This window comes from Corvus cornix, chromosome 2 (genome assembly GCF_000738735.6).
Source record: "Corvus cornix cornix isolate S_Up_H32 chromosome 2, ASM73873v5, whole genome shotgun sequence".
Lineage (NCBI taxonomy): Eukaryota > Metazoa > Chordata > Aves > Passeriformes > Corvidae > Corvus > Corvus cornix.
Genome location: NC_046333.1, coordinates 152,246,871 through 152,257,383, shown reverse-complemented (window position 1 = coordinate 152,257,383; position 10,513 = coordinate 152,246,871). Strand labels below are relative to the sequence as shown.

General features: G+C 47.5%; 1 protein-coding gene across 3 annotated transcripts in view; it reads left to right on the top strand.

Moving 5' to 3' along the window:
• The first annotated feature begins 310 nt into the window (after positions 1 to 310).
• Positions 311 to 10,513, top strand: part of TSNARE1 (t-SNARE domain containing 1) — a 461,757-nt gene continuing 451,554 nt past the window's right edge. For 2 of the 3 annotated variants that reach the window (XM_039549499.1, XM_039549497.1), the window contains exon 1: positions 311 to 394. The gene's annotated coding sequence lies outside the window, so the exon portion shown is untranslated. The other variant, XM_039549498.1, reaches the window with a different exon arrangement.

Below are 10,513 nucleotides of genomic sequence, written 5' to 3'. Positions count from 1 at the left end.
CCTGGGGTTCCCCCCGAGGAGGGGGAAAGTGAGGAGGGCAGTGAGGAAGACGAGAGCGCGGGACCGAGAACACCCCCGGCAGCGGCGGAAGGCGGGCAGCGGCTCCTGAGGGGCGGCCCCGGGCCGCGCCCTGAGCAGGGAGGTGCTGAGGAGAGTGGGCGGGGCCCCCTCGAGCCCTCCCCTCCGCCGATTGGTAGCCGGGTAAAGGGGCTGGGACGCCGCCTCGCGGTGTACTCTGGGAGTTGTAGTCCAAAGATGGGCGCGCGGCCGGCGACACCTGCGGGATGAGGACTACAACGATGGGGGAGGAGGGAGGAGCACGTGGTCGTGGTGGGCGGGGCTGCGGTCGTCACGTGATGTTTGGGTGCCGGCGGTGACGGGCGCGCGGCGGCAGGTGAGCGGCGCGCGGCGGTGCTGCCCTGGGGAGCCGGCGGTGACACGGCCTGGGAACGCGGGGGACAGGGCCGGCACTGGGTGTGTGTGACACGGGGACAGCTGTGTGTGTGTGTGCCATGGGGACAGCTGTGTGTGTGTGTGCCATGGGGACAGGGATGGCCTGGCACTGTGTATGGGTGTGCGACATAAGGACAGGGTTGACCTGGCACAACTTGGGTGGGGTGAGTGTGTAACACGAGGATAGGGCTGACCTGGCACTCTGCGCGTGTGTGACATGGGGACAGGCTGGCCTGGGTGTGTGTGACACGGGGACAGGTGTGTGTGTGTGAGATTTGGGGACAGAGCTGGCCTGGTACAGGGGTGTGTGTGTGACACAGGGTTGTGTGTGTGTGTGTGACACAGGGACAGGGCTGGCCTGGCACAGGGGTGTGTGTGACACAGGGACAGGGCTGGCCTGGCACAGGGGTGTGTGTGTGACACAGGGACAGGGCTGGCCTGGCACAGGGGTGTGTGTGTGTGTGTGACACAGGGACAGGGCTGGCCTGGTACAGGGGTGTGTGTGTGACACAGGGACAGGGCTGGACTGTCACCGGGGGTATGTGTGTGTGTGTGTGTGACACAGGGACAGGGCTGGCCTGGTACAGGGGTGTGTGTGTGTGACCAGGAGGCAGGGCTGGACTGTCACCGGGGGTATGTGTGTGACATGGGGACAGGGCTAGCACAGGGGGATGTGACGTGGGGACAGGACTGCCGTGGCACAGGGGGCAGTGTGTAATATGGGGACAGAGCTGGGCTGGGGGGGGTGTGTGACATAGGGACAGGGCTGGCACAGCGACTGTGGGTGGAACTTGGGGACTGTGGCTGCTGTTGCACAGCATGGCATGTGTGTAGTGAGTGACAGGGCTGGCCTTGCCCAGGGCTGGGAGCAGGGAGGGACGCACGAGCTGTGAACCACACCTGTGTCCCATGTCACCGGTGACTGGGTGAGGATGGGATGTCCCTGCACCCAGTTTGCCACTGTCCCACAGCTGCTCATGAAGAAACCCTGATTTATCAATTTCCAGCACAATGACAATATTGGGAATTGCTCCTGGGTTGTTACCTGCCAGGTTTTGGCTCAGTTTTAACTCACAGAGGCCATGATGTTGTTTATTTATTATTTTTTACACCTTCCAGGCTCATTCAGGGAGCTTGAGGCAATGGGATGCATTTGGAAGTACAAGGAGAGGAAATAAAACCTCTTTTAAATGTACAAAGCACCTCTTTCTGCAGTGGTCCTCGGCTGACTGCAGAAACTTTTTTTTTGGTTGCTTTTGTACTTTGAAAAGTGTTTGTGGTTTGAAGCTTTTAATAAAAGCTCCCCTGAGCTGTGGGGTACAATTAACCTCGGGCATCTGGTGCCGGAGTGGACTTTGCTGGGGAAACCTCGTGTTCCCATGGAACTGCTCGGTGTCTTTGTGTGCATATCAAAAAGCAGAGGGTTTGGAAAGCTAAAAGCACGTTTCATTCTGCCACCAGCACACTGAATATGCCCTGCAGAACCCTCTGCTTGCTTGCATTTGAAGTTTTCTGTGACATTTTGGAGCTTGAGGTGCATCCTTGTCTCTGGGAGTGCTGCAGGAACAAGGAAATGTTTGTTTGCAAACCCTTGCGTGGGGTGGCGGCCTCAAGTTTTGCTTTGTGCTTCATTCTGCACAAAGGATTTAAGATTCAGCAGACTGAATCCTAAATTTTTACTAGCTGTGTGCTGTGGAGTGGGAAGGATTGATTAAAATATGAGGGCTTTCCCCCACCCTCTCCTTTTTTTGTTTAGCAATAAGGTTTATACTTTTTCAAGCATTTATCCCTTTTTCCAGGCTGGTTTTTGCCTTTGCAGTGGGGCTGTCAACATACAGGGCCCCATCCTGCCCTGCTGGGCTCTGCTGTGGTCCAGGTGTCCCTGCAGGTGCTTCTGGTCTTTAAATCACCACTGACTCAGGCCAGCTGCTGTCTGACCCCTTGATGCTCTCCTGCTCCACTGTCTTCTCCAGCTGTGATGCCCTTTTCCATCTTATCTCCAGATGGACTCTGGATGTTTTCTGGAGTGTTAATCATAGAATCATTGAATGGTTTGGGTTGGAACAGACCTTCAAGATCATCCAGTCCCACGCCCCTGCCATGGACACCTTCCACTATCCCAGGTTGCTCCAAGCCCTGTTCAAGCTGGCCTTGGACACTTCCAGCGCTGGGCCCAGCTTCTCTGGGCAACCTGTGCCAGGGCCTCACCACTCAGTAAAGAATTTCTTCCTAAAATCCAATCTAAATCTACCCTCATTTAGCTTAATGCCATTTCCCTCTTGTCCTATCCCCTTGTCCTGTGCTCTTCTGGAAAATCCCTCTTCATTATGTTGGTGCAAATTCAGGTTTTAAAATTCCTGATGTGTCAGGGCATTGCTGTCTGACCCCTTGTTGCCTTCCTGCTCCACCATCTTCACCAGCTGCAACATCCTTTTCCCTCTCATCTCATCTCATCCTCAGGTTGGTCTCTGGACTTTTTCTGGAGTGTTAAATGTGCTGATTCCCACTTTCCAGTGGTCATCCAAGCAACAAATCACCGTTCTTGCATTCTCCAAGGCCTCCCACCTTGCTGGTTTGCTTTTGTTTATTAATGCAATTAAAAATTAGCCCGACCACTGATGCAGCTTTGATGGACATGGGAGAGGCTGATCAGTGCAGCCACATGTCCTGCTTGGTCCAGGCTTCTGATTCAGATTCCATCCCTGTTTCCCCCTGCTATCGTGTCTAAAGCAAGACTTTACTGTGAGGGTGAGGAGGCCCTGGCACAGGTTGCCCAGAGAAGCTGTGGCTGCCTCATCCCTGAAAATGTTCAAGGCCAGGTTGGATGGGGCTTGGAGCAACCTGGGCTAGTGGGAGGTGTCCCTGCCCATGGCAAGGGGTTGGAACTGGATGATCTTTAAGATCCCTTCCAACCCAAAGTGTTTTGTGATTCTCTAAGTTATTTATTTGAGATTGGCTAAAGAGACTGATAGAACAGAGATTTCAATATTGCAATATTCTATTCCCATCCTGTCTTGTGCAAGCAACCTCATTCATTTTCTCACAACTCTCTTTATTTATTTATTTATTTTAAATATTTTAAACCTCTTATCGTTTACTCCTCATCATGCAACCCTCTGGTGTGACCAGGCTTCCCAGCAAGCAAGATGCTTGCTCTGGGTCTGGAGAATCTTTACTGGGAGTGGAGGAGAAATAAGTATTCTGTGTCTTAATAAATTTGCACATTGAGATTAAAGCACTTAAAATCTAATTGAAAAGAAAAAAAAAGACGGAAGCTGAGAATGAATGAGTCTGTGCTTCTCTTTCCTTATAAATATATATATGAAATGGTATTTTGAATTGTTGGTTCTTCTGGGATTTCAGGAATATTTAAATAGAAAGTGTGAAAGGGTAAATAATATCAAGATAAAAATAATACTTTTGATTCCCTCCTTGTACCATAAACACGTTCTGCTCGATGAAAGTGGAATGAACTGTTGAAAATTTTTAATTTACTTTTCCCATCTTTATTATCCTCCTTCCTGCAGTTCACCTACTTTGTGCAGTCGGGTGAGCTGGGTGGCTCTCACTTGGGTTTTTATGGACCTTCCCAGGGTTGCTGGTGCTTCAGGGGACTGGAAATCTGTGACACCTGAGGGTTTTGGGGGGGCAGGAGGCGCCTCTGACTGTTTTATGTAGGGGTGGAGTCGTCATTGTCAGGGCAAAGGCTGCTTTCACTGGAAAGGATGAGTGTGTCCAGGTTTGATCCCAGTGAGGATGGATGGATGGATGGATGATGGGTGACTGGGTTTTTCCACCCAGGGCATGGTTGGTCATGTGTTCAACCTCTGGTGTCCAGGCTGGGGGATGAACAGATTGAAGGCAGTCCTGGGCAGACAGGCCTGGGGGTGCTGGTGGATGAGAGGCTGGACATGACCCATGTGCATTTGGAGCCCAGAAATCCAAATGTGTCCTGGGCTGCATCCAAAGCAGGGTGGGCAGCAGCTGAGGGGGGATTCTGCCCCTCTGCTCCACTCTGCTGAGACCCACGTGTAGAACTGCATCCAGGTTTGGGGTCCCAGCATAGGAAGGACATGGAGCTCTTGGAGCAAGACAAGAGGAGGCCACCAAGGTGATTAGAGGGATGGAGCCCCTCTGCTCTGCAGCCAGGCTGGGGGCTGGGAGAGCTGGGATGTTCAGCCTCCAGAGAGAGCATAAAGCCTCTTCCAGTGCCTAAAGGGGCTCCAAGAGAGCTGGAGAGGGACTTTGGACAAGGGCCTGGAGTGAATACAACAGGGGGAATGGCTTCCCACTGACAGAGAGCAGGTTTAGATTCAATATTGGAAAGAACTTCCTTGCTGTGAGGCTGGGGAGGCCCTGGCACAGGTTGCCCAGAAAAGCTGTGGCTGTCCTATCCCTGGAAGTGTTCAAGCCCAGTTTGGACCGGCCATGGAGCAACCTGGGACAGTGGAAGGTGTCCCTGCCTATGGATGACACTGGATGATCTTTAAGGTCTCTTCCAGCCCAAGCCATTCCATGATTCCTGACCATTAGAATGTGTGTGCTTTCCCATGACATGATCTACTCAGTCTGAATTTAATACAGCTATTTAAGCATGAGCCTAAGTCACAGCTGAAGTAGCAGGGTGTGGCTCCATGATGATGCTTGCGGGGAAAATGCTGCAAAACTTCTTCCTCAGCAGCATCACCAACCTTTCAAAGTGCATTGTGTTTTGCAGAACACTTTTTGCAATGTGCAAATCCAAAATGTGGCCCCAAACTTGCGTTGGTGTTTTTGGCAGTGTCATTGGGCACTGCAAAGCTGGAGGGAAGCTCTGCCCATCATTTGATGTTGAGTGCCCAGAAAGCTTCATGAAATATTTGTGCTCTTTTTCTACTGCCAAAGAGCCAGAAGTGTATATTTTGCTGTCAGAAAGGTTCTTTGTGGTTTTTAATAATACACTGTATTTCCCAAAGAATATGGTCAAGATAAGACTCCTACTCCCTATTTTTTTTCCTGCTTGCCTTGCAAATGGTGGCGTCTAAGATTAAAATAACGCAAGAGTTAAATTAATCTGATTTAACACTTGCAGGGAGGTTTCTATTTAAAACTCTTTTTCTTCGAAGTGTCACTAGTCAGGAAATTCAGTAGGCAGGTGCCATCTCTTTGTTGCAGTGCATGGGCACATCTCTGCAGTGTTTCTGATGATGGAAAAAATAGCATTTAACTAAAATAAAAAAGGGGCAGGATGGATTATCTTATTTTTTTATGTCCATTTTGTGTGTCCATTAGAAAAATAGAGATTGCACTGGTCATCAGTTGCTTTTTAAATATGTCCTGAAGATTGGTATAAAAAATAAGAAGAAATGGTGTATCAGCAGGTGTTTTTGGATGTTTTGGTTTTTTTGACGGGGTGCAGAGCTGTTGGGAAAAGCTCTCCCAAGGGCAGTTTAGGTGTCTTGGCAGTTCATCTGCTGGGATACTGCAAGAATAATCTGGACAATATTTTCCAGCTTCTCCTTTAATGAAGTCAAACTCGGCTGCAATACCTATACTTAGTATTTTTTTGTTTTTTGTAAAATTCCTTTTTTTTTTTGGAAGTAAATACTCATGTTGGGTTAGGTGGTGATTTCTTCACTCTCTCTGTCATCTCTTCCCTAAATAAAAGCAGAAAATAAGTGCAAAATGTTTGATGCTCTTCACTGTGTGGCATTTGTTTTGTTCTTGCTCTCCTGTCCCCTCTGCTGCAAAGCCAGGCATTGCAAAAATATGATTTTTTGAGGTTATAGAGGACTTTATTTGTCCTCCTTCTCCTCTCTGCATACATTTATTGTCATTCTAGTCTTGAATAACTTGGCCATGTATTTTTTTTTCCCCTTGTAGGACCCCTCCATCATCTGGTGCATGGAGTAAAGGAGTGCAGGAGACAGCCGTGCTGTAGGATTTTATTCCAGAGCTGTTGCCATAGTTCTTATTTCTGTAAAATAAAACATTTTCTTCTTCCACAAGAGACTTTGATCACACTCATTGCTGAAACCTGTTGCCTTTTTTTTTCCATTTATAATGAATCTTCTTGTGATGCTTCTGCGTGGAGGAGGGAGGTGCCTCCTTTATTTTTCTACATGTGAAAAACCAGGCAGATTTGGAGGTGTTACAACCCAAATTTTTGGATTAACCCATTTCTTGGCTGTCTGAGATGCCAGAGACTCAAATATGGTATGAGGGAACTCCCAAACTTGCTATTAATGGCTGCTTTGTACAAAATCCCATACACAGCCAGGAATGCTGTTTCTCATCTTTCTTCCCCCACTTCGAAGTTCCCTTATTTATTTGTGATAGGACAAGGGGGAATGGCTTTAAGCTGAAGGACCTGAGCAACCTGGTCTAGTGGAAGGTGTTCCTGCCCATGGCAGGGGTTTCGAATGAGATTATTTTTAAGGTCCCTTCCAACCCAAACCATTCTGTGATTCCATGATTTACCAACCTGTGACATCTCATGACTGTGATCACAGTCCTCATGCAATGGTGATGCCTGTCCAGTTTGTGTAGCCCAATTTTGGGGTGACTTAGGGGAGAAAAATCCTCATGGGCTGTTTGGGGAAGATTTGGATGATGTCTCACTGGGTCTACAAGTTGTGGAATAGTCACTTCAATTTTAGATTCATTGAATCGTAGAATGGTTTGGTTTGGAAGGTACCTTCAGGATCATCTCATTCCAACCCCTTGCCATGGGCAGAGACACCTTCCACCAGACCAGGTTGCTCAGAGCTCCATCCAGCCTGGCTGTGGACACTCCAGGGATGGGAAGTGTTCAGGATCAGAGGGAGCAGTGGTTGCAGCTCACTGGAGGTAGTTGCAATTAGATTGTAGCTGAATTATTAACAAATGCTTTGCAGCATCCCGGGTCCCAGCATGGAGATGTTCACCATGCTCCAAGTTCTTCTAATTTTGGAGATAAAAATGCTGCTGTGCATCTGTTTGGAGATGGGGGAGGTCGATGAGGCTGCAGGTGCAGTGCTGGCTCACTGGGTAGCACCTTGTTTCCTGTAACCCTGTACATGACAGATTTTCTTGTTGGAACCTGCAGATCTTCAGATTTTCCTTTGTGCAAAGTGAATCAAGAGCTAAAACTTAATACAGCTTTTCACAAACAAAACCAATTGATTTGTGATCTCTTGTGACACTATTCGCTTTCTAGACTCTCCTGAGAACCTCCTAATTTCTAAAATACCTGATTTATACAAGTTTAGACATAGTGTTAGATAGCTTGAGATGTAATTTACCTTCCCCAAATGTTTTGATGTGTTCTGTTGTGTGTCTGATAATCCCCAGCTGCTCCCTTACCCGAGTGCCTGTCATTGCTGGGATGACCCTAATATCAGTCCCATCAAATACTCTGCTGCAGGTTGTGGATGCTCAGTGAAAAAACATGAAAAATTAAGCTTACAAATATATGTCTATTATTAAATTAACAAGTAGTTTCTGTAATACAGTGCATAAGATGCTATATATAAAATTCACATATATATAATAATACTGGATGTGGTTTTGTTTGCTTTTATGTTCTGTTTTTTTGGCCTTTGTTTTAAAGAATTGAAAGTTTTAGTTTTTTCTCTGCCAAAGGTGCTGTGGGATTGATGTGGGCAGGGTGAGGCCATGGTGAATACTCACAGCTGTGATCAGGGAAGTTTGTCCAACCTCCTGATGCTCCCCATCCTCTTACAGACTATCCCATGCAGATTTTAAAGCTGTCCAGAACTGTGGTGATGGTGAAAAGTCATTTTACTAAATCTACTTTTACTAATGATAAATACGGTAAAAAAATCTAAAATAATGGAAGTAGTGGTGCTTAAATTGTGTTGAAGCCACTGCATGTTAGAGGCTTGATTTCTCAGTGTCAAGGACCTTCAGCTTCCATGAACAGCAAGTGCTCTAAGATGGAAATAGGTGGCAAAATGTGGGTGTGGAAGCCTGAGAAATGCTGTCCAAAGTTTTTGACACTTCTATTTTAGAGAACAACTGTGTGCTTTCCAAAGCCCTCCTAAGTTTTGATCATGCACCACAGGGAGGTTTCGTAGCTATGGGTGGTTTTTCTAAAAATGTAATGGGTTCTGTCCTAGCCAAGTGCCCAAACCAGCCCCTTGGAGAGGCGTCTTAGCAAGTGGTGAAAACAGGATTGCAATATTTGTGTAAAACAGGGCACCTTTGAATTTGGAAAAGCAAACTGAGAATCTCACTGCAGATATTTTCCTGTTGATCATCTTCAGAGCTGAATCAGATGGGTTTCCTAGGATTCTAGAATGCTTTGGGTTGGAAGGGACCTACTTCCAACCCCCTGCCACGGGTAAGGACACCTTCCACTGTCCCAGGTTGCTCCAAACCCCATCCAACCCAGCCTTGAACACTTACAGGGATGGTACATCCACAACTTCTCTGGTTTCGTCTCCTTTGTCCCAAACATAGGGCAATCACGAGACTGGAATTCTGGTTGGTTGGGGTTTGTTTTTTCCCCATTATGACAATACTGGCAAATTAATTGTCAAGATCCTCTTCCCTGTGCATGGAAATCAAGGTCTGCTTTTTTATTTTCATTTTTCTGTTTCTATTTTCTATTTTTGCACATTATTCACATGTTCCTTTGTTTCCTTTCATATATGCAGATGTCCCACAGGCTCTGAGGTCTTCAGGCTTGCTCTTTTCTCTTTGGCCAGTTCCTTTCCTACTGTGCTGTGCTTGCCATCCTTTTTAAAATTAATTAGAATTTAAGTATAATCTCATACTTAGAAACAGGGTCGTGCATCCTAGTCCTGTTTATGAGGCATTTGAGCACAGAATATAAAGAGTGTGTGCAGAAAATAGTCTGGAGGTCCTGCTGTCCCCAGGGGCACTCACTGCCTCACTGCCTGTACTTCCTGAATTTGATCATCTCTTTTCCTTTGCTTCCTGGTGGGACCAAAAAGAGTTTTTGAGTTTTCCTTGAGTGGCTGCTTTGTGGGCTTGAAATGCTGCTGGCTCCTTCAGTCCCATTGGACTGTAAGATCCTAGATCCTTCTGCTGGGAGGACTTGGCCTTTCCTTCTTTTCTTCACAGCAGAAAGGAAATTGATTTTCAAAATTTGTGGTTCTTCCTGGGTTGGGGCAATAATCCAATTCCTTGGAAGAAAGTGGTGGCCTGCAGGGTAAGGGATGAGTGGTCTCCATTGGTCATTTACATGCAGATCATAGAAGGGTTTGGGTTGGAAGGGACCTTCAAGACCATCTTGTTCCAATCTCCCTGCCATGGGCAGGGACACCTTCCACTCGACCAAACTCCATCCAATCTGGCCTGGAACAGTTCCAGGCAGATGAGTCCTTTGGCTGCTTCCCTCTGCAATGACTTTGGTGTAGGGAGATTTATGCACTTGATGTCCTCCTTGCTCCTTTCTCACGCCCCAGAGGAGCAGATGGTTATCATGAGTGGATGTCATCTCGATGGACATTATCTCAAAGCCTACCAACATCATGATAAAACCCTTGTCGTTGGCTGAAGCAATGTCTTCTGGTGGTTCTCTACCCTCTGTTTCCATTAACTCACCATCCTGGGCAGACTGAGCCTGGTTATTTTGCCTGGCTGGCTGCAAACCACTTTGCAAAGTCGCTTTCCTGAGCAGACCAGGGTGACCTTGCACTCGCTGATTTGGTAGCTGGGCTCCAATGCCGACTCCCTGCGTGGCATCTCATAAATAGCTCCGGTTTTCCGTTTCATTTCCCAGACCTGTTTACACCTTGCCAGAAATAATTACAACCTCTGAGCCTGGGGTTTACTGGGTGAGGGGGAGGAGAGCAAGGAGAAAAACCTGCAATCCATGTTTTTTCGTGCGCTGTCATCAACATGGTGCTGCCAGCGGGATCAGGATCTCCCTTCTGGGGCATGAATCAGGCTGTGCTCACGTCCGCCCGGCATCGCTCCTGTTCTGTGCTTGAGAATTCTTTCCCTTCCTCTGTTCAGCATCATCTTAAATTCATATCCCAGGTGGTGCCTCCCTCACCTGCTTTATTACCTCTTAATGTGTTTTCCCAATAATGTCTTGCACACGGATAAA